The 25,335-nt window shown below is 35.2% G+C and overlaps 1 protein-coding gene across 5 annotated transcripts in view; it reads right to left on the bottom strand.

Annotated features, from left to right (window-relative positions):
- Positions 1-25,335, bottom strand: part of LOC121380646 (trithorax group protein osa-like) — a 113,412-nt gene that overhangs the window by 32,424 nt on the left and 55,653 nt on the right. For all 5 annotated transcript variants that reach the window (XM_041509568.1, XM_041509573.1, XM_041509570.1 and 2 more), the window contains 3 exons: positions 19,376-19,487; positions 17,341-17,430; positions 2,800-2,854 (listed from right to left, as the gene is read on the bottom strand). The gene's annotated coding sequence lies outside the window, so the exon portion shown is untranslated. The remainder of the gene's footprint in view (positions 1-2,799; positions 2,855-17,340; positions 17,431-19,375; positions 19,488-25,335) is intronic.

The following is a 25,335-nucleotide window of genomic DNA, read 5'->3' as shown; positions in this document are numbered from 1 at the left end:
GTGATGTGATAGCTAGATTTGGTTTTCAAAGATTAATGTAATTTTCAATTATTATCCATTTTTAGAGAAATAAGGTCCTTAAATCCGTGACAGTATGCCTTTAAGGATCACACAGATATGAGATAAGAAACCTGCTGTCGCCACTTCATGGGCTACTCTTTTCGATTAACACCAAGAGATCTTTTATATGCACCATCACACAGACAGAATAGTACATACCACTGCCTTTGTTAAACCAGTTGTGGAGCACTGGCTGGAACGAGAAATAGCACAATGGGCCCACCGACGGGAAACAACCCTAAATTGATCACACATCAGGCTAGCACTTACCACTGAGCCTTATTGGATAGACAAGGACTGGGAAGCAAAAAATTGGACAAGAAAATACATGTAGGATAGGTACAACCGTTACTACCGTGTTTGAGCGGGAAGAAACAATAGATTATAAAAACATACAACACTTTTATTATAACTTATAAGCATTGAACTTTTAAGAACAATTTCTGGTATCAATAATAAAAAAAACCTATAAGAATTCATGGATGTTCGGTGCACTTGCACAGGTGCAACTATAAACCAAGTTTCATTAACCTACGACTTAATAGTTTGTGAGAAACTGATCTAAACATGAAACTTTTAACACAAAAGTTGATGCCGCCGCCGTCAGACAAGTAATAACTATATCTCACCTTTTAACTTAGTAAAGGCAAGATAAGAAAAACAAACCCACCCCAAAGGAAAGGGAAAAGAAAAACCAAAAGAGTCAGAAAGAGAAAAAAACCAAGTCTACTCCTAAACCAACATCCATGGAAGACATGATCGCTCATAAAACACCTAGTTTGCTTGTCATATTTAACAGTTCAATGGTCAGGTATTCTAAAAGAAGACCTTTATGGAGTCCATATTTACATAATATGTAGACTTGGAGTTAAGTATTCATTTCCTGTTCTTTCGACTTGGAATCGATAGCCTGATTCACAGCACTCCGCGGTTGTCTTCCGGTCTCGGTCAGAACACGATGGTGTCCACTGAAAAGAGCAGCTCATGTCTTCGTCCACTAGATCGACTAGTTGAAAAGAGTTTCTAAGTCTTGACATTTTCGCTATGACTCTTTAGTGCTGCCTCTCTCTTGTTCAAGTTATTGATGTTTTTGAAACAATGGCTACAGCTCACTTCAATTTATTAGGCCGCGGTAAATAATTTTCTATGCACTAAATAACATTTGTTTAGGACAAAAAACCAAGAGTTTTTACACCTACTTAAAACAAGCTAGTAAAAATGGTGTATGAAAGTTATGTATGTGAACACACGGAAGAGAATCTATTGTTCACATTTTTTTAATATTGTCATTGTTATTGCAATTGGCCTTCAGGAGACGTGGTACCTTCTAGAGGCAACTTGCAATAACAGTTCAAATATAAAAACATTAAAGATCATAATAAAAATAGAGTAATACAAAATGTTTATGTAATGCTGTCATTGGAAAAGCAGTGGTTTTGCCAATCAAACAAGATTGAGCTAGTAGTTGGTGTTGTGTTTACATTGTATACACTATACATTAGCATAACTTTGATATTTACTGTTTGTTGCTACATGTAGGTCTCAATTTCTTTTCTTTATTTAGGACAAAATATCATACATCAGAGGAAAGCATTTCCTGGGAGATGCACATAGAGAAATTGCCAGAAAACAGACTGATAAGATGTGAACTTTCAATATGCTAACGATTTGTCAGTCTGATTTATATGACTGTAACAAAATTACAGGTAGTACTTTTCTAAACTTTTAATTTTATATATGAAATTAAGAATTACTGCATCAGTAATTGTTTTCAGTTATTTTCTAATACATGTAGCACTATTATTTTCTTCAACATTTATTTAAGATCCTGGGATTAAATTGTTATTTTTTTAAATTAATAATAATCTTCTTTTTTCAATTTAAGCTAATAAATTCTGGTTTTGTATGCTGCTCTTTCAATTCTGTCAGCATGGCCAAGCATGCATTACTTGCTGTCTTTTGTTATTAATTAAAAACATACAATGCTGCAGCTGCACATGACTCTTATTACTAGGATCACATTGGTGAAACCTTAGGATCAAATCTCAGCCATTCTAATTTTGAGATTTTATTTTATGTTCTCCAGAAGCAATCACAATCTATCACAAAATTTGTAAACACAGCAGAATTAGTACAGTGCAGTCAATGATTTATACTGGAATGTTGCCGTGATTAAATAAATACAGTACAATATGCAGTGAAGTGAATTATTGACCTCACTTTATGTACGTTCTTGAATCACTGCTGGACATTAATCAAGATTAGTGTAAGAAATCAGTTCCGGTAAATGGAAATATTTACAGTGTGGGATAACCTGGTAAGACAGACAGAAGAACAACCTGATATATAACAGTTCTTAAACACTTAGTGATAAAACGGCAAAATGTTTGTAAACGATTTCAGAACAGAATGATGTTTTCTTGTATCACAGGATGAAGTTTCTTCTCCAGGAGAGGACAGTGTTTTCTAAAACATCTTCTTCTTTTTTTCCCAGGAAAGAATAGCTTCTTCTCTTTTCAGAAAAGGATGGGTTTTTTTTCTTCTACAGGACAGGATGGTATATATATATATATATATATATATATATATATATATATATATATATATATATATATATATATATATATATATATATATATTATTTTTTTAAGGAAAGGATGGTGGGTGCCCCACCCCCCACCCTAGGACAGGACAATGTTTTTCTAAGACACAATGTTTACAGTAATAAAATCAACTTACTATTAAGGTGCCAGTAGTGGTTGTCAGCACCATCTTCTCTGATATTTACAGATATCTGAAAATACACAAGAAAAAAACATGTTAAAAACAATTCAAAATGATTACTAAGGAACGGGAATATTGATGTGTGTGTACATTATATTAGTGGACAAACCAACCAGTGTTTTTTTCCATTCCAACCAATCTTATATGACTAGTATATCAGGGACCATGGAATGACCTGCCCTGAAAGTGTTCTTGCTGCTGAATTCACTTTCAACAAGTTTCACAATTATATACATACCATAAACATGTATTAGACATGCAATAGCTGTAGATTGAAATGTGCTGGGCAGTAAAGCTAGTAAGGGGAAGACCAGTGTGATATTTCACAACACCAAAACACTTGACGAATGTAAATATTAATATTTATCTATGCAATTCAATCACTTTTCAAGAAGATTTTCTCAAATTCAAGCACTTTTCATGATGGGTTTGACAAATTCAACAGCTTTCCATTATGACCATTTAGATTCAAGCACTTTTTCAATTGGTATGAACCCTGTCCATAAATTACAGTAACTTAACTTTTGTATTAACAGCCCTCGATCGTGGATGATGGATATTGGGCATGGTTCACTTGTCAATAGAGCACTCTAAGGATATTGCTTTTTCCCTCTCCAAACCAATGCTTCACATGGGACTGGTATATCAAAGGTCATGGTATGTACTGTCAAGTCAAATAGGAAAGAAAGAAAGAAATGTTTTATTTAACGACGCACTCAACACATTTTATTTATGGTCATATGGCATCAGACATATGGTTAAGGACCACACAGATATTGAGAGAGGAAACCCGCTATCGCCACTTCATGGGCTACTCTTTTCGATTAGCAGCAAGTGATCTTTTATATGCACCATCCCACAGATGCACATACCAGTTGTGGTGCACTGGCTGGAACGAGAAATAGCCCAATGGGCCCACTGATGGGGATCGATCCCAGACTGACTGCGCATCGAGCGAGCGTTGTACCACTGGGCTATGTCCCGCCCCAGTCAAATAGGAAGTCCATACACTGGGGAAAAAATCCCTTGCCATTTTTCAGTAGGAATAACTTATTTGGAAATAGCTGGTTTCTCCCCTTCCCCATCTCTCTCTTTTCCAAAGGTAAAAATAACCAAAGGTAAGACACCAAAAAGCAGGTTTTTAAAGATTTGAGATGTTCCTAAACAAACATTCCCTTTCCTTTCTCAGTACCTCATCTCATCATTTTTGGAACAGCTCATGACTTTTTTTTTTTTTAATCTGACATATGCTGGAAATTTCCAAGCTGCATCTAAGACTATGAATAACTAAACAATTGCTATGTCAAACCCACTTTATCCACCACACACCTGCCAAATCCCCGACCCCCGACCTGCTATACCGTCCACCACCCAGGCTAATAGGAAATGATTCCAATCTCAGAATGTCAAGTATTTCCCACATATTTCCTACACAGTCACCCACTGAGCACTTCCCAGGTACTGTGTTAAATTGAATTGATTTTCCTCGGCAAAGCCCATCCTCCTTGGTCTTGTCAACCTGCGGTACGAGTGGTGCGCATGTAATTGATATGAAATCGAGATTATCATTACGCACGAAGCTACTGGTGAAATGACAAGCAGCAGTTTAAAAAAGAAAAAAAAAGAAGAAAAGAAAAGAAAAAAAAACACTTTTAAAAAAGAACGAGGGAAGAAAAATGGTTTGATGAGAAATGAGAAGTAAACAGTGTTTATAAATGTGTGTATGCCTGGCTGAGTTTTCAATCCACCAGACAGATAGATTTTAGAAAATAACTGAAACACTATAATAGTGTCGGAAATAGAATAAAACTGATTTTCGTTGATTATGTCTTTCATAGTAAACTGACAAATAAATATTTTGCAAATATCTATTTAATGATACCCTACCTAATTTAGCATTTACTTGTTTGGGCTCTCACTGATATACAAGGTGGTGCTTACTCTTGTAATTAAAAGAAAGATGTCAGTGAACAGGTGATTTGTGCACTTTATTGGAACAGACTATAACACATTTTGATCGACATGTGTCAATTTCATTCTGATGACTGTTTAGGGGCGAGACGTAGCCCAGTGTTAAAGCTCTCTTTTGATGCACGGATCGATCCCCGTCAGTGGGACTATTGGGCTATTTTTCGCTCCAGCCAGTGCATCACGACTGGTGTAACAAAGGTCTTGGTGTGTGCTATCCTGTCTATGGGATGGTGCATATAAAAGATCCCTTGCTGCTAATCGAAAAGAGTAGCCCATGAAGTGGCGACAGCGGGTTTCCTCTCTCAATATGTGTGTGGTCCTTAACCATATGTCCGACGCCATATAACCGTAAATAAAATATGTCGAGTGCGTCATTAAATAAAACATTTCTTTCTGATGACGGTTTACTCCTATCCCTTTTCAAAACAAAATATTTGTAGACATTTCTAAGTAACATTTTAGCAAAACTGCAAAACTGAGTGTTTGATCTATTATACCGGTATTAAAGGTGCTATGTATTAAATGAGCTATCTCCAAGTTGCATAATGACAGCTACTGCAGATACATTTTTTTAAATTAAATTTTGCTGTAAAATTTAAAGACTACACCTTCAACTATAAGCCCATAAATGATTCTAACAAAATAATTTTATCTACTAGTAGAAAAAATATTTTTATTGGGAGAATTTTTATCACAGATGCTCACATATAACTATGATATAGCACCTTTAAGTGATTGCAAGATTGTGTAAATTTCTAATGTACTTTTATTGAATTTATATTCATTAAATATGCTGATAATAATTAATAATTTATTCTTCAATTCAAAATAGTCAGCTAACTTGCAGTTTAAAATTAAAAGTTTGTTTAAGGATAAATGAAATTGACACATGTAGATCAAAATTTGTTATAGTCTGTTCCAATAAAGTACATAAATCATCTGTTCACTGACATCTTCTTTTAATTACAAGAGTAAATACCACCTTGTATATCAGTGAGAGCCCAAACAAGTAAATGCTAAATTAGGTAGAGTATCATTAAATAGATATTTATAAAATATTTACCTGTTAGTTTAATATGAAAGAAATAATCGACAAAAATGAGTTTTATTCTATTTCCGACACTACTTAAGTGCATAATTCATATACTAAAACACAAGAAGATTTATGGAAAACAAAATAAATGTGCTTGTGTGTGGTTTGTTTACGTGTGGGTGCATGCATGCGAGAGAGTGAAAGAAAGATAGAGAAAGAGAGGTGGGTGGGAGAAAGGTGGGTGGAGAGAGAGAGAGAGAGAGAGAGAGAGAGAGAGAGAGAGAGAGAGAGAGAGAGAGAGAGAGAGAGAGAGAGAGAGAGACTCTGACCCAAGTGATCTGTTCATACTGCCATTATTTGTGACAGGAAGCTAGGATACAGGACTACTTGTTCCATGATTACTATTTGAGGTTAAATTGTCATGGTATAGGACTTCCTGTTCCTTCGTCACTAATTTAAGTTGAGTAGTCAAGATACAGTCATTTATTACTCATAATATATATTCAAGCAAGTGCCAATGATCTAACACATATAGATAATGAAGACAACCTTTAGATTGCACATTAGAACTAGAAGACTGAATCCAGAAGAATACAGAAAGCATACGGCTTAATTCTGTCATCACTGTTGACAACAGCAAGACCAAAATCAATTTCCCATTTAAAAATAAGAAGGTATAGCCAGCGAAGCGAGACTGGTACTCTGCAGGGAAACAGACAACAGTCATCACTTGGTGTGCATGCACTTGAATCATCGCAAGTCTCCAGAATGTACAAACAATTAATCTCCTTATATGACGTGGCTAATAGTGCTTCACACCTACACAATGATCACTGGAAAGTGCAAGTGGAGCATGGACAACCCGGCGCCTGATGGCATTGTCTAACACAACCAATTATGATCACTTAATGTACTTGTACTTGTAATTAATTAGATCAAGGTATCATACAGCTTGCTGGACTCTTAAGGTTCTCAGATAGTAGGTACTGGGTGCAAATCTCAGTACCAGTAGTACCAACCAAGAGTGAAGTTTACCGACCTCCCTCTCATTAATCATTATCTCCTGTCCTGGACATACAACCAAGATAACTGATGTGTATGTCCAGGTCAGCATGCTTGAACATTGATTGGGTATATGCATGAAAATAATTAGAAGTAATCTAAAATAACTAATGACTAACAACTAATAACCTCTGTCCAGACAGCTGGACACACACTACAAGTAAGAACAGAAATCCAAGTTAAAATGAAAATTAGACTGACAGCTGAGGCTACACCATGTTGAAAACATGTTTCTCAATGTTGAGCAGTGTTGGGTTTGGTAAAACCATGTGCTACAGATATCATCATTGGTCCACAACCAGTATATATATATTAATGGTCATGCTCTATGCTGTTCTGTCTTTATTAGCATTCATATGAAATATCCTTTTGGTTGCATATTGGTGAGAGTATAGCCCACATGGCAGCAGTGGATTTTCTCTCCAACGTAAGTTCTCTGGACAAACAAGCCAGTCAGTGTAATGAATGAATGAATGAACGAACAAACGAACAAACAAACGAATGAACAAATGAACGAAACAAATTAATAATTAACAACACCCCAGCACCAAAAATACATTGGCTATTGGGTGTCAAATGCCAGACAGTGGAGTCACGACAGAGTGTTTGAACCATATTTGAAAATATACTGACTAACATACTGACTAACATCACTGAACTCTCTAAGCAGAACTTGCAATGTGTTAGGACTCATTTTGTGAACCTGTGAAAGTTTACATCATCAGGTGGGAAAAAACCTTCATCAAGCTGTAATGTAACTTAAAGACAATATTAAACTACCTGTATATGTTGTGGAAAAAAGATTATGGTAGTGACACAAAGTATTTTCATTTTATCTTTGATTAGGATTATATTAATCTAATGCTTAAAATTATTGTCAACACCAGTAATACTACTACTATGATACATGACACTAACAATCAGTTTTCAAAGCTAAATTAGACTCTTATACAATTCACTTTATTTACATGTGTACCTCACTAAAAGAACTTACATATAATTAAATTTCCCAATTAATAAAAATATTTTTGTCTTTGAAATATACTAGCATGATACCACTAACTTATCCCACTTTAGATTATAAAAAAGATGATACTTAAAGTTGACAAATAAGTCCAAATATATAAATATCTTCTTTTCTTTAAAATATACATAATTAATGTACTCTAGTAATGTCATTAAAACAAACTTGATCATATAATATAATTACATATAAAATATAATTGCACAATGCCATTAATAAAGTCAGATATATATCCAAGGCCACCATTTGTCTGCTGTCATTTGGAGAAGCAGACATGAAACTTCCTCTTCTGTGTTAAGTGACAGTCATACTGGACTCCATGCTCACACTTGTGTTACAGCCATCGGACATCAAACGAAGATGGCATTAGAAGACAAGTGTCAACCAGACTGACAAAAATGATTGTCAAAGAGCTTCAAGACATACAAACTTCAATCATTGCTATGACGACACAGGCTGCATTTGTTTGCAGGATTCCATGCTTCCATGAATAACAGAGTTTTGGTCAGAAGTGTAAGATTATAAGATAGAATCATTTTACGATTCTGGCATGTTTTGGTGTTATTTAATACCTAAATTAATTAATGCCTTGTAATTATTATGTTGAAATGCCACTTTTCATGGATACCAGCATCAAAATTAAGCAAAGATCCTGAATTGATCATGCAGAGTGACAGAAGTCAAGAGAAAATGTAATTATTAATTTATATCCAGCAGGTCTGATATGTTTTCTTTATATACTTATTGTAAATGAAATAAAACTTTGTGGGAAGGAAGGAAATTTTTATTTAACAACGCACCCAAGACATTTTATTTACAGTTATATGGCATCAGACATATGGTTAAGGACCATACAGATATAGAGAGAGGAAACCCGTTGTCCCTACTTCATGAGCTACTCTTTTTGATTAGCAGCAAGGGATCTTTTATATGCACCCATCCAGAGAGGATAGTAAATACCACAGCCTTTGTTACACCAGTTGTGGAGCACTGACTAGAACGAGAAATAGCCCAATGGGGATTGACCCTAAACCGACCGTGCATGAAGCGAGCACTTTACCACTGGGCTACGTCCCACCCCTATTTTGTGGGTGACTGGTATACAAAACCAAAGGCTCCCACCACGTCATCAATTCTTTGACAGGCACAAGTAACAATTGGTGGTTCGGACGTGGATACAGGTGATTCCCTAGGAAACAGAGTCCTGTACACATTATCAATACTCCTTGATTCATACACCAACAGTTGTGGTATGTACTGTTTTGTCTGAAGAAAAGTTTATTGACACCACTAACACACATTGATCAATTAATCAAGGGCTATTGGACTTGCTAATTATAACACGTAACCTTCAAAGGAAACACACAACATTTTTCCATTAGCAGTAAGGCATCTTGAATATGCATTTTTTTCAGACAAGACAGTAAATACAATGGCTTTTGAAAAACAAGTTGTGAGGCACTGGTTGGGATGGGAAAAACCCAATGGATCCACTGAGGGAGTTCGATCATATGACCCAAGCACCTTGGACGACTAATCTACTGATTAAGCTAAATTCAGACCCCCAAAGTCCTATTGCTGCAAATCACTAAAAGTAGTGTATGTGCCATTATAACTGACTTTAAACATCTTACACTAACCAATCAATAGCTGGCCTGGGTGCAGATCTGAAACTACTATGGGCTGGTCTAGAAATGAATGATGGGGGTGGGGTGAGGTAAAAAAAAATAATATCCACCACTCAAAAAAATAAAATTGTATTTAAACCAAGCATACATGTAATAGAGAAAAAACCCTTATCAGACCCACAAGGAATAAACATTATAATTAAGGTGCCTCCTGCCTCCCCCATGTGATAAATTCTGGAATGTTAAGCCTATGTTTTATACCCACTGCCAGGATGACATGCTTGAAGCTTATTTTACTATAAGCATGAATACATGTTACATGGTTTGACGGTCACTCAACACTTGGTGCATGTACACTTGGCCTCATATTTATAGATCTTATTAAAACACATGTCATCGTTATTGAAAAAAGCCAGCCAAGCATTGTATATTTGAAAAGAGTCACAATTATTCAAAACAGAGGCAGCAATGAGATCACAATCATCAGATACATGTAAAATACTACTATAGGAGTTCAAATAGTTAATCCAGTTTAAAATGTAATGTAAGTTCCTATTATCAGCATGAGGATAGATGGATGGATGGACAGACTGAAGGATAGACAGATGGATGGACAGATGGATGGATGGATGGACAGACAGACGGACGAATGGACAGATGGATGGACGGACGGACAAATGGATGGATGGATGGAATGGATGGATGGATGGATGGACGGAAGGACGGATGGGATGGACAGAAAGACAAATAAATTAACAACCGATGGGACAGATGATAAACAGAAAGTTTTTAATACAGCCTTTTGCGTGTTGACAAATCCCATCACTGATATGACAGAATAAATATTGTTTACGATAAAGTAAAGTTGTTTTGCTAAGTTGTAGTGAAATATCGGAAAGCTTTTTGCTCAACATCTAGTTTTTTGTTCAGGAGCTAGCAAAGGTTCTTTTTTGTTTAATGAATACCATAGACAATTGTTTTACTCAATATGTTGCTAAAATATACAAATTATTAGCTACAAGGCAAATTCTTTGCCACTGAACTTAACATCCGATCAATGAAGAAAAAAGAGAAAGAACCAATTTGATGCAACGTGGTGGCACGGTGTAGCATATTAATACACAATAAAAGTTAAAATTTGTTTTGTTTAACAACTCCACTAGAGCACATTGATTTAATCATCAGCTATTGGATGTCAAATATTTGGTAATTTTAACATAGTCTTAGAGAGGAAACCCACTACATTTTTCAATTAGTAGCAAGGGAGATTTTATATGCACTATCCCACAGACAGGATAGCACATACCATGGCCTTTGATATACCAGTCGTGGTGCACTGGGTGGAACGAGAAATAGCCTAATGGGCCCACCGACAGGGATCGATCCCACAATGACCATGCATCAGGCTAATGCTCTACCACTGGGCTACATCCTGTCTCCTAATTTCCAATAAAGGATATTTCAATTATTTATTTTTTTAAATACTGAAAATTCTACATTAAAATTGCTTTTGGGCTAAAACGAAAAAAGACCAAGTATCAACTCTCTTCAATGTTGACATAGTTTCTTTAATTTTTTTAATTTCTGAGAGAATGTTTCAAACAGCACATATTCAAGTGTTTGTATTCTTTTACAGTAATATCAGAATGTGAAAATATATAATTTATTAAAAAATAAGATGATTCTTCTACAGCTGTAAGCTTCATGTACTAACACTGGTTAGAAGCAGCACTTCTCGGAAGCTACCCTCACTAACACTGGTTTTCAGGATAGGATAAGGGGGGAGGGGGGGGGTATGTGTATGTGTGGGTGTGTGACCATGTAATTTGTGTTTATGTGTTAAAACTGGTAATGAAACATATTCAGCATTTGAGTGAAATAAATACGACCCATTTGTGGAATGTCATCAAGTGACTGAATCTTTGCCCTTTTTTTTCTTTTCACAACACACAAAACACATTTCTTTTCTTGTCACTCATGAATGTCTATTCAATGTAACAAGATGCCTAGAGAGAGAAAGAGAGAGAGACAGAAAAAAAAATCAATTACCACATCCTAATACACACAGAACAAGAGCCATCGAAAGGACTAGAGACACATTTTAAATACATCGCCTGATTAGACATAACACGAGAGAGAATGAGAGAGAAAGAGAGAGCGAGCTAGCAAGAGAGACGATCGGTGAAATCATCTCTACAAGAAGCCACTTGAGCAGAACGAGTCATCATCGGCGGGAGAGTGGCGGACTCAATTCCTACCTGATTATCATGAACCGATATCCCACACACACCACCAATCGGTCGGTCTGTGCTGTACCACTCGACATCGCGGAGGCTCGGGATCGCTGGATCCGAAACACACAACACAACACAGGGGTGAATCTATCATCACCCGTGAAAACACACTCAACGATGGAACCACATTGACGGTACACAAGCCTACAGATTGTGTGTGTGAGAGAGTTAGTGTGTGTGTGTGTGTGTGTGTGTGTGTGTGTGTGTGTTTGGCCTTAACGGAGCCACAATCAGCTTGGCTTAATGAGTAGATCAATACAATAATAAAGCGCTATCTTTCCACGATATGTTGATCATCTGACACGATCCCGCTGTACACATCTTCACTCATTACCCAAGTGTTGTGGTGCGGTCCATGCCGTGCTGGCTGCTTCGTATCAAGGGGAGGCAAGTGCGGCGAGTCGTCCACCATTAGCCAGCCAGGCAGCCAGGCAGGCAGTCAGGCAGTCACACAATACAAAGCTATGGCTGGCTAGCATGAATAATTTATTAAGAATTTGTATCTTCTCCCAGATCATCATAAATGTTACATTACGCTTTGGGAAACGAAAGAAAAAAAAAAAAAGTAACAATAAAAAAAAGAAGACTATTTTTAGTGATGGAGAATACTTCAAATTCAATACAATACAGCAATGTATAATCTTAAGATGAGATTTTCATGGAACATTGAGGTGGAATTAAGCATGCCAGCTGCAATTTAAAACTGAAAACTACACACACACACACACATATATATATATATATATATAATTATTTTTATCCAATACCTTATTTAATATGGCATGCATATTTTTTAGTTTCAATTCAGCATTCAATTACATGCATGACCAGCCAAATTACTAAAAATAAAATTAATTAAACTTGCAATGAATTGAAGTATTAATTAACAACTTAAAAACATCTCGAGATGCAACTCGGCCAAACCCACAAAGACTCCATCGTCACAAATTACAATTTACCCCTGGGCCAATATGATACCAAAGAATTCAATTTTATACTTTGTGGATCCATTCAAAGAGAGATTTCTTGAAAACCTCTTGCAAGCAATTATTTGAAAAATGTCATCTATTTATAACACTACATGAGGACACCTCTAGGACACTCTTGGGGAAGTGATCCACTAATCAGCAACAAGATTACATGTGTGGTTAACAAATAAAAAAAATAAAAAAATAAGAGTCATAGTCTGTATAATTGGCCTCCTTTCACCATGATTAATGGGAAACGGTCAAGAGTTTAAGTGTCAAATTCAATGATTCGGTTAAGCATTTGCTAGTCTTGGCTTATGCTGGAAATCATTTGGCTTTAGTCAAATTTAGAAATTTGGAGTATTATTTTTGAAAATTAATGTATTTAGCCAAAACCAAATACCTTAGCCAATCTACCAAATACCTTAGCCAATTTATATATATATATTCACTAATGACAATATTAAATAAAATCAAGTTGTATTATTTAGGGCATATTAAAAACAATTTTAAATGACAAGAGTGGCTTATTTAATGACACTGTTTAAACAATGGCTATCACAATCACAGTGCACTGGTTAAAACAAAAGATTGCTCAAGACAACCAAGATTCATCTTACAACTCATCACATCTCAGATACATCATGGCTCTCAACTTTCAGCACACATCCAGGCCAGAAAATCAACTTCAGACAGCATAACCTGCTTCAAGCATGTGACTGGACAATTAACTGATCAAGAATCAACTTCAGACAATATAACCTGCTTCAAGCATGTGACTGGACAATTAACTATCAAGAATCAACTTCAGACAACATAACCTGCTTCAAGCATGTGACTCACTGACTGGACAATTAACTGATCAAGAATCAACTTCAGACAACATAACCTGCTTCAAGCATGTGAAAAAACTTCAGTGTAACCTACTTAAAGGGTTTGCTGCCATAGTAACACATTTATGACTGAGAAATCGTTTTTGATGAATAAAAATATATATTAAATAGTTTTTTTCTGGTTAGAATATCAGTGTCTGTATAAACAAGGTGTTTGTTGTTGTCCTAATGTTTGTAGTAGTTCGAACCAGATGTTACATTCTGTACTACAGAGAAAGAAAAAAAGTATTACGGAAAAAATGAACAATGATTACTACAAATATTAGCACATGTCTGCAAACACATAAAATATACAGACACTGGTATTATAAACAGGAGAATGTATTTAAAATGTAATTTTAGTTGCCAAAATGGCTCTGTTAGTCTAGAACATCTTACAATGGCTGCAACCTTAGGACACTCCCTTTAAAGCATGTGAATGGACAGTTAGCTGATCAAGAATCAACTTCAGACCACACAACATACTTCAAGCTTGTGATGTGGACAATCAGTACTTCAGACAACTTAATGTATTTCAAGCATGTGAATGAACAATTACCGTATTTTCCCGTGTATTATGCACACTTTTTTCCCAGAAAATACAGGTTAAAAATGGGGGTGCGCACTATACATAGCAATAGAAAGAATATCTTTTAAAATTGTCCAGCGATCACCCATGAAAAATCGCCGATCAGTAGTTTACGGTACTTTACAGGTTATTGACAGTGTTCATTACAACGAAATGCCAAAACCCTCTTAAAAATCGCTTTTCACTTGTGATGGTTGTAATAAATGCAAAATAAATCTACAAAGGTATCCATACCTCGCCAAAAAGTGCACAAAAATGACAAAACTGGACCGTAAATATTTTTAATTTCCACGAGATTTAATTCGGCCATTTCCGGCAAACCGGAAATATACCACACTATTATAAATTTAGAAATCTCGCGCATTCACGTTAACCACTAGAACGAAATGTAATATGCTATATTTTTGTTTTCATATATGTATTAGTCATTTACAGTGTATGGGGTATATAACTTTGTTTTGATTTATGCACGTGTGAGTCTGTGACATGTAAGTACGCAAGTACTAGCCTTTGTTTAATGTGACATGTAGGTCTATGTACTCAAATACCTAACTAAGTTTTGTTTCTTGGTTTCTTGAATATACCGTATTTGACCGGAAATTAGCCCAGGGGGCCAAGACAACTCATTGTAAGCTTAGCATGGGGTGGGCTTATTCCCAGACAAGGGGCCAGTTTTGTTGAAAAAACCCACAAAAAAACTAATAATTAAAATAAATAATAATTAAATGAACTAGGAAGAAAATGAAAAACGTCCAGTAGCACATCTATTAATTAGTGTTCCATTTGTTATTAATAAATAATAGTTTATTAATTAAAATTCTTTTTTTACTAGTATCTAATTATCAGAAACGCACCTTCTATGTTACAATTACTTACCAGTGCTGTTTATTTACATTCAAAATTTAATGCTGAGAAGAATTAAAACAACAAACTCAATAGTGTATACACACGTTTCTGACAGGCAGCCAGCTTACACTACAAAGAATTGTCAATCTAGGCCATTGTTCTTAGCCAATCAGAATAAGGTATTTGCCTAATTAGCATTAACTGCGGACACAGTGTGGTGGTAAAAATAGACATTGGTTTTAGTTCAGACTTGGGTTTGGGTACTTCAAAGAAATACTGCAGGCATGAAATTGAAAACAATGTTACACACTGTTACTGTTAGACTACTAAATCTCACTGGTGGTAAAATATTGTGTTACATTTGTGTGTTTAATTATTTGCAGGAGGTATGACCTTTTAAATGAACTTTGAGCAAACTTGCAGTTTTGTGTTATTTATAAGGTGACGAAGTTGGGGGTGGGCTTATTTACGAATGAGGGCCTAATTTCTTAAATGCTATCAAAATGGAGGGGGGCTTATTCAAAGACATGGGCTAATTTCCGGTCAAATACGGTACCGCTTCTTTCGCTTTGCGTTAATTTTGGTGACGGGTAAAGTGGTACATCTTGCATTCACTGTCGATTTTGTGGTTTAAAAAAACAGTGCGCATTATATTGTGGTTCATGTTTTTTTTTCTTGGAATAAACGTTCAAAGTGGGGGGTGCGCATTATACACCGGTGCGCACAATACATGGGAAAATACGGTAGCTGATCAAGAATCATCAGACAACAAACATACTTCAAGCATGTGAATGAACAATTAGCTGATCAAGAATCAACTTCAGACCACACAACATACTTCAAGCTTGTGATGTGGACAGTCAGTACTTCAGACAATGTAATGTACTTCAAGCAGGTGAATGAACAATTAGCTGATAAAGAATAAACTTCAGGCAACACAACATACTTCATGCTTATGAATGGACAATTAGCTGATCAAGAATAAACTTCAGATTAACAAACATACTTCAAGCTTGTGAATGGACAATCAGTACTTCAGAAAACGTAATGTACTTCAAATAACTGATCACAAGTAACCATGACATCACAACATATGGATGATGTTACATAATAAGACTATTAGGTTCCAATAACTAGTCTATTTTCCTGTAGGAAAAATTTATTGTAGTATCTTACTTCGGGGAAAGTATAACAAAACTTGAATGATGACAAGATAAAAACTGATAAATAAATAATAAAATATGAAAACAAATTTCGAATTGCAACATTTCTAATCAACTAAAAATTGATTAGCAAATACTGTTTAATGTTTTTAAGTTGTGTACTGATCTCTGAAACTTTCAAAGAGAAACACAACACAATACTGAACAAAATGTTTCCCAATTTGAAAAAGAAAAGGTAAGAATGATTTTTGTACACCATTATAATGTATCATTACAGTTAAGTTGCATTCCACAATTTCCAGCATGATACTGAATACCATATCAGTGCATACCTAAATATATGTATAACAAGACAAGCAATTTGTAAACAAAACTACTAAACGATAACAATATATCCCAGTCAGGTCTGCTATTAGACTGGTTTGATTAATTTAGTTAAGAGAATGTGATTCACTTTAATAATTGTACAGTACATGTTTTGTGAGAGGCAGGGAACATTTTGTTTTTAAAACATTGATTTATTAATCATCGGCTATTGGATGTCAATCATTTGGTCATTTTGACATTTAGTCTTAAGAGAGGAAACCTGCTACATTTTTCATTAGTGGCAAGGGATTTTTTATATGCACCATCCCACAGCCAGGACAGCACATATGATACCACGGCCTTTGATATACCAGTCGTGGTGCACTGGCTGGAACGAACACACCAAAGTATACCAATAATCTATAACACTAAACACTGAAGTTATTATGCTGAAAACAAAAAACATATACAATTTGTCACAACCTATGAACTTCAATAGGGCTCTTCCAGTAATGGGGTGGGAGAGGAAGGGGAGAGGGAGGAGGGGTAGGAGGGCATGTCATCAATCAATTTTTTTAATTTCTTTCACCACTCCTGGGTCAATAATGCAAATCAGTCTTGTAGTTTGATGACTAGAAAATACACAGAACACTGCAGCACTCCCACGCCTCATCCTACTATTTTTGAACAGCCCTATTTAAAAATTCCCTCATTAATTTTAAATGAATCTGTATATTTACCTGAAATCCTTATGATGTGGCCCAACAAGGTAATCTCAGAACTCAGCCCATCTATGTGAACTTATTGTACAGCCACTCCATTATATGTAGCTATTCAAAATACAAGAAAATATTTTAATTAATAAAAAACAAACAAAAAATCCACTTAGCAAAAGAAATTAATTAATCACAAATCCCCTTTACATATATACATATAATATATACACTTTCACTGAGAAATAAGTAAATTTTACAATTTGACTGCTTTTGCTTCTGGCAAATAATATTTACATATAATACTAATATATATATATTTTGCCTTTCACATTTCATGTGAGTATTTGTCACCAGTTACATCAACATGTACATCACTGTGAAAGACATGTAGCAGATTTTAGTTTAATATTTGCAATGGATATTGTTTTCATTGTGAGTCATGATGCACCAATAGTGTCATTACAGACATACACAGAAATATGCAACACACAGTTATGCACTTTTATACATACAGCGTTTGAAATAAGCACTGCCACTTGTCCATTTGTCCTGTGAAAATCTGCTCTAACAAGCAAGGTTGTCCAGTGGACAAGTAAACATTTTTCGTACACACCTGTTGGTGAGAACACCATGCATTATTTTTGATGACACATGGTTTTTGACACATGTACGTGTGCTAACAATTTCAAGACATATGACAGGCTGCTTCTAGGTGATGACCAGGTGCCTCCAAAGGTCTCTTAGGCTCCGCTAGACAACAACCCATTCTCTTTACAAGTCTTTTTGCATTGCACTGCGATATCGCAAATTTAAAAGTTTTTAGTGATTTAGGTCCCTGGTCACCACTTCCATACATCCAATAAAAAACTACATAATTGAAATCGACATACAGTTAACCTGACAATCATGGGTCTGTAACTCGTAAGTTAGCTACAAGTGCAACGGCTGTAAATAAGTTTTAGTCACTTTTGCTCGTTAGATACATTTTAAATCAACTCGTAAGATAAATGGTATCTAACGGCCACTCATGTATTATTCTCTATATAATGCTGTTTCATGTAATGTCTTGTCTACCATAAACTTATTCAGTGTCACTGATAGTTGCATTTTTAAGATGTTCAACTCAATGCAAATTATTAAAACATAATTTATTTATTTTTGGTCAAATGCATTGTGATGAACTATAAAAACGGTTTAATTGATTCAGGATTTACAGTTTGTGAGGAGTGGAGTGAAACTTTACCACTGAGCAACAAGCAAATATATTTTAGTTTATGACTGTTTAGTAAATTAACGTTTATTTCTTTTCACATGCACTGTGATGAACATTCATAAATGCAACAATAAACCAAGTTTCATCACTATTTTTCCTCATCTGTCACATATTAGTGTTTGAATCAAGAATGGATATATGCACATCAAGTAAATAATTTGATGGTACATAATAAAAATAGAACAGATCATAAGTACCCTTAATAGGTGGTTATGGGTTAGAAATCTTTTGAAACTGGACATTGAAATGCATGTACTTTTACAAATTTTAAACAGCAGTTCTCTTACTATAATTTTTCGAAACATTTTTAAAATGTATTTATTAATTTCCTAGATTTTAGGGTACCGGTACGTAGTTTTACCTTTCGTACCCATTGACTAAATCCCTGCACATATTAAGGTACAATTATATTACAATTGCTCAAACTGTTAAAACACACACATATATATATATATACACACACATATTGTGTAATGTGTTGACAATAATACAGCATCAACCTTGGTGCGTACCAAAAATGTTTTTAATAAAAAAAATCAAGCAATCGGTGTAAGCTTATAGGCCAATGGAATTGTTAGTATTCTTTGCATTAATTTACTGTTAACAAATATTTTATGGTTTTACTTGGTATCTATGACTAAATTTAATTATTTGGTAGTTTGAGTGTAAAATTCTATTGCCTTGGGTATCATACTTTAGGAAAACCTTAAAATAAAGGGAAGCAACTCTTGATAGGCTACATTATACTGCCTCACATTTCAGTTAATACATGCATAATGTACTTACTTTTGTTAAGTTGAGGCAAATAAAGTTTTTTTTATAGTCAAGTTGCTTTTTAAATTCTTCTGTCACATATTTTTCCTTTTACTGTGCTTTCATCTCTGGTTCATTAACAGCACTGTAAAACAAAATGTGAATACATAATTAAGAAATGGATAAATAGATGAAAGGTTGGAGGATGGATGGATGGATGGATGGATGGATGGATTGATGGAAGGTACATGGATGGATGAAAGGTGGATGGATGGATGGATGGATGAAAGGTTGATGGATGAATGGATGGATGGATGGATGGATGGATTGATGGTCAGATAGATGGATGGACAGATAGATGGATGGACGGATGGACGAATCAATAGATGGATGGATAGATGGATGGACAGACGAATAACATATGAAAACGTGTTTAACACACATATATTGCTAACATCAAAAACACTGGCTACTGGGTATGAAACCAGCTTACAGTATCATGCAAGTACATGTATACAACAGCTGTAATGGTGAAAACTGATAAGGATCTCTAACAACCCACTACTAGTACAAAGTACCAGTTCTAAATGTATGTATAGGGTACGATGCAACCCAGTGGTAAAGTGCTCGCCTGATGTGCAGTCAGTTTGGGATCGATCCGTATTGGTGGGCCCACTGGGCTATTTCTCTTTCCAGCCAGTGCACGACAACTGGTATATCAAAGGTATATCTTATCCTGTCTGTGGGATGGTGCATTGAAAAGATCCCTTGCTACCAACAGTTTGTTTTGTTTTTCGACACCACTAGAGCACATTGATTAATTAATCATCGGCTATTGGATGTCAAACATTTGGTCATTTTGACTCGTAGTCATCAGAGGAAACCCGCTACATTTTTCCATTAGCAGCAAGGAATCTTTTATATGCATCTTCCCACAGACAGGATAGCATACACCATGGCCTTTCACCAGTTGTGGTGCACTGGTTGGAACGAGAGAAAAAACAATTAGTTGAACGGATCCATTGATGTAATTCGATCCTGCGACCTAAACTACCTTAGGCCAGCAATCATTATTTCATTTCATTTCAACTTATTTTCATGCTTATATCCAAGTAAAGTTCAAGCACGCTGTCCTGGGCACACACCTCAGCTATCTGGGCTGTCTGTCCAAGACAGTGGGTTAGTGGTTAGTTTGTTAGTGGTTAGTGAGAGAAAAGAGGGTGTAGTGGCCTTTCACCTACCCATTAAGCCCGCAAGAACTCGCTCTGAGTGGGAGCCAGTACCGGGCTGCGAACCTTGTACCTACCAGCCTGTAGTCCGATGGCTTAACCACTGCACCACCGAGGCTGGTGACCAGCAATCAACCAACTGAGCTAAATCCACCCCACACCCCCATTACTAATGAAAAAATATGGCAAGTTTCCTCTCCATGACTATAAATGTGTGTCAGAATTACAAAATGTTATATATATATATATATATATATATATATTAATTAATAAATCATGTACTCTAGAGGTGTTGTTAAACAAAATAAAAAACAAGTTGTATGTATTAACTTTAAGATATTATACATCAGTTAACAGGAAGTACATCTGAATAAGGACCTGAGAAAAAAAACTAAAAACAACTTAAAGTCCATTCTATCTGGAATTTGATACATCAAAACTCAATTTTTCTCTCTCCATCTACTAACATCATTTCCTAATTCCAACTACATTAATCTTTGTGTGTTCGCAATCTGTGCATTCTGCTGTTAGATTTACTATGTTTTAATACATTATTCACTGAGAGTGAAAAAGATTTTGAAACGGAAGATAATACATCACATGTATTCAAAATGGTTTGTAATAAAAACATTCTTCAGATAGGTCAAAATACTGTAACAGTAATAGCAACAATGCATGACACACAATGTAAATGTAAACATTGTATGAAATAGTATCAATATAAAAAACGATACTTCATTGCCACAAAAAAATTATATATTTCAACCGGAATAGCAAGCAGACAGACAGGCAGGGAGACAGACAGGGAGACAGACAGACAGCCAGGGAGGGAGACAGACAGGCAGGGAGACAGACAGACAGACAGAACTACGGTACATAAAATACAATAGCAGATAAATTTTAAATTTATTATGTACCACATGTACTTTCAGCATGGTGGAGCACATACATAATTAATTCTTGCTATTGGATTATTGAACAATGTTTCTAGACTGGGAAAGCGAGACACAATGGCAAGTATCAGCAGTACAGCACTCAGCCTAATACATACATATTTTGTAAGTAAAACTTCCCAATATCAATGCCCTTCAACATCTGCATGCTAACTTATTACATCAAGCTGTATAGTTCAAGCCTGGTGCCGACACCTGCGGTGATCTCTTAACACAGAAGTTATAAAGCTTGGGGTAAGACGGGATTCCGGTAGGCTGTGTCAAGCCAAGGTGTAGATTACATAAAAAGTGCTGTGTTTACTCAAGGTTAGGCAAGAATTTAGATGAACAGAATCTTGTATGCTAACAGAAATAGCATAGTTTTGAATTAGAGAATCGGCCTATAAACAGATTTCATTCCCAGGATGCATTTGCATAATCTGCACACACAAAAAAAAGATGCAGATAAACAATGCTGATACTTATTTTGTATCAACACAATTCTTAAAACTTTTTGCAAGTAGCAAACATTAAGAATAAACAGTTAAATGCTAGTATTATTACATCATTTAGCAAGTCATTCTGTTCAGGCATTTAAATTTCCCCATTCCAACCATGACTGGTATTTAAAGGTTGTGGCATGTGCTGTTCTGTCTTTGAGCATGTGCAGATAAATGTTCATTTCAGCTAATCGAGATTGAGTACTGACGTACACGTGTTGGTTTCTTCTTTCTTTCTCTATACTACAGATGATTAAAATACACTAAACACCTGGTTAATTAAACCACGCACTGGGAAGTTATTAAGCATTCCTTCTTTTATTTTTAAATTCAGACAACAATTACAAAACATTGTAACAAAATAGTAGTTCTTTAAATTAATAATCAAATGACATACTAATAAACATTCCAATACAACTAGCATATATAGGTTAATTTTCAGGTTACATCAGATAATTTGTGTATGCAGTCATGGGTAATTAGGATTTAAGACGATACAAAATTTATCGGTTTAGCTTTACTGATGTGATGATCGATTGCAAAAATTCATAATCGATTATTTTGGAAAATTTTAAGTGTTCCTTCAGTTGTGTAAATATGCTGTGGTTGCGGTTTTGTTTTCATGTGTGTGTGTGTGTGTGTATATATATATATAAATTATATTAAGTAGTTAATAAAGGTAAAATTAGCCACTTGTAGCGTTTATCCCAGTGAACACAACAATAGCTGCACCATTGTTATAATTCAAATCCTTTGTATATGCTCATATAATTCTAACCAATTGTGTAATCGAAAGTTGATTGGTTGGTGCAAACTGATTATAACCAATGATCGACGATGAAAAATCCAACAAATTCCTAACTGTTGAATGATATACTAAATAAAAGAATTAACTGTTACATGACAAGCTATATAATTGACAAATGATATGCTGAATAAAAGAAATAACAGTTATATGATATGCTAAATAATTAACAGTAAAATGACATGCTAACTACTTCATTAAATGATACACTAGGCATATTAACATGTGTTTTAATTTAACATTGGGAATTTTTATATTGATGTTGATCATCAATTTATTCATATTTTGACTATGGTATGATACCTAATAGCTAATATATTTTGTGCTGAGGTGTTGTTTCAACATTCTTTCATTATTAAACATTATTTCATTCATTCATTGTTAAACAAAATGTTACACCATTCACACTCGTTGTGCAAGAAAAACCCTCTCTAAAGAGATATTTGCTGATTTCACTAGACAACATCACGTAACACCATACACAGAATCGGATAATAAAGAATAACAAATGTTTTCCCATATAATTATAATATTAACAATGAATCATCGACGTAACATTGTGTAACATGAGTGTTCATCTCGCAGCAGGAGAAGCCCATCATGATTTATATCGCAGCAACCACAAATTAATTATGCCGTTACGTATTGATTGTGCAAATATGTGTAGGTGTAGCAATAGTGATGTTTGATTTGCACAGTGCGTTTTTGTGCGGCTGCAGCAGAAAGATGCCAACAATTTGCTGCAAGTGAAAACAATAAATAACAAAAGGGCTGAGCGAAAAAATCCCAGGATACATCTGTTTATTTCTGTTTAAAGCATGAAGTCTGTGATATATGTAACATGCTTAAATATATAATCTGTGACAGCAACTACATACCATCATATAATTTCTCAGAATAATAATAAATGTTTTTTTAAATGTTTTAAATCCCTCTGTTTGATGTTATTGTGAATCATCATTATTTACAGTTGCAATCTCTATTCTCCACTATATACATAGTTTTTCTTTTATCATAAAACACATGCATACACATTTCTACATAATACTGCATTTTTTTAAAAATGCATTTAAAAAACCTGTGCATAACAATGTCTTGTAAATTCACAAGAAACTGCATCATTTCATTTCAACTTATTTTCGTGCTTATATCCAATTAAGGTTCAAGCACACTGTCCTGGGCATACACCTCGACTATCTGGAATGTCTGTCCAGGACAGTGGGTTAGTTATTAGTTGTTAGTGGTTAGTGAGAAAGAAGAGGGTGTAGTTGTCTTACACCTACCCATTGAGTCATTAAAACTTGCTCTTGGTGGGAGCCGGTACCGAGCTGCGAACCCAGTACCTACCAGCCTTATGTCCGATGGCTTAATCATGACACCACCGAGGCTGGAACTGCATGAAACTGGAGTGGGGAAAAACGTCTTGTCAAGGGAGATAATTGGTGAAAGGTTTAATCACTTGACAACAGCTTCATCAACAATGCAGAAACATGTAACAGTCTGATGTCTTCTTCTTCTTGTTGGGGTTGTTTTTTTTGTTCCGTGAGAAAAATTGCGAATAAAACAACAAAATCTACAAGACGACTTGATGCTGAGCTTTTCAGCAGTTTCTGCATATAGTAGAATTAAAAAAAAAAAATCGTTTGTCTAGACTATGTCTTACATTGTCTATAAAGGCAATGAGAGTTTATTGCGTTGTGCGAAATATGCAGTCAAACACTGAGTATTTTGCAGTGTATACATATGATAAATTGGCCTGTGTGAATGTGTTTGGAAGAGGGCATCATCAATAGACTCAGCTTGCATTTTCACTCCTCGTAAATTACAGCAAAGCAGTAACAACTTTGTGAATGTGTGCCACTAGTTTTCTTGTATAAATACTTTGTGAATATGTGCCACTAGCTTCGCTGCATAAATACTTTGTGAATGTCACTAGCTTAATACTTTGTGAATGTGTGCCACTAGTTTTGTTGTATAAATACTTTGTGAATGTGTGCCACTAGCTTTGTTGCATAAATACTTTGTGAATGTGTGTCACTAGCTTTGTTGCATAAATACTTTGTGAATGTGTGCCACTAGCTTTGTTGTATAATACTTTGTGAATGTGTGCCACTAGCTTTGTTGCATAAATACTTTGTGAATGTGTGCCACTAGCTTTGTTGTATAAATACTTTGTGAATGTGTGCCACTAGCTTTGTTGCATAAATACTTTGTGAATGTGTGCCACTAGCTTTGTTGCATAAATACTTTGTGAATGTGTGCCACTAGCTTAGTTGCATAAATACTTTGTGAATGTGTGCCACTAGCTTTGTTGTATAATACTTTGTGAATGTGTGCCACTAGCTTTGTTGCATAAATACTTTGTGAATGTGTGCCACTAGCTTTGTTGCATAAATACTTTGTGAATGTGTGCCACTAGTTTTGTTGTATAAATACTTTGTGAATGTGTGCCACTAGCTTTGTTGCATAAATACTTTGTGAATGTGTGTCACTAGCTTTGTTGCATAAATACTTTGTGAATGTGTGC

The sequence above is a fragment of the Gigantopelta aegis genome, chromosome 9, assembly GCF_016097555.1.
Source record: "Gigantopelta aegis isolate Gae_Host chromosome 9, Gae_host_genome, whole genome shotgun sequence".
NCBI classification, from domain to species: Eukaryota; Metazoa; Mollusca; class Gastropoda; order Neomphalida; family Peltospiridae; genus Gigantopelta; species Gigantopelta aegis.
This window is presented reverse-complemented; position numbering and strand designations above follow the sequence as displayed.